The sequence below is a fragment of the Penaeus monodon genome, chromosome 15 (assembly GCF_015228065.2).
Source record: "Penaeus monodon isolate SGIC_2016 chromosome 15, NSTDA_Pmon_1, whole genome shotgun sequence".
Classification (NCBI taxonomy): domain Eukaryota; kingdom Metazoa; phylum Arthropoda; class Malacostraca; order Decapoda; family Penaeidae; genus Penaeus; species Penaeus monodon.
The window spans coordinates 49,810,557-49,810,818 of NC_051400.1; the positions used below are offsets into that span (position 1 = coordinate 49,810,557).

General features: G+C 40.8%; 1 protein-coding gene across 1 annotated transcript in view; it reads left to right on the forward strand.

Annotated features, from left to right (window-relative positions):
• Window positions 1–262, forward strand: part of LOC119582390 (adenylate cyclase type 2-like) — a gene marked incomplete in the record, with an annotated part of 138,831 nt that overhangs the window by 125,079 nt on the left and 13,490 nt on the right.

The following is a 262-nucleotide window of genomic DNA, read 5'->3' on the forward strand; positions in this document are numbered from 1 at the left end:
TGATTTATTCTTCCTACGTTATACCTTTCAAATAACAGTGTCTGTATTGTTAACGCTTGAATATCAAATATCATGTTCATCCCCAACTCCGGAAGCCATACCCAGGTCGTACAGGCATTGCTCCGCCAGTTACACTTCCACACCAAAACAAAACTCAAAGCACATAACAAAAGAGGGTTTTCACCATGACCCGAATAGACGAAGAAGAATTTGCTGTTGGCTATCGTTATGCCACAATAAGGCTCTAATATCATGCTGTTGG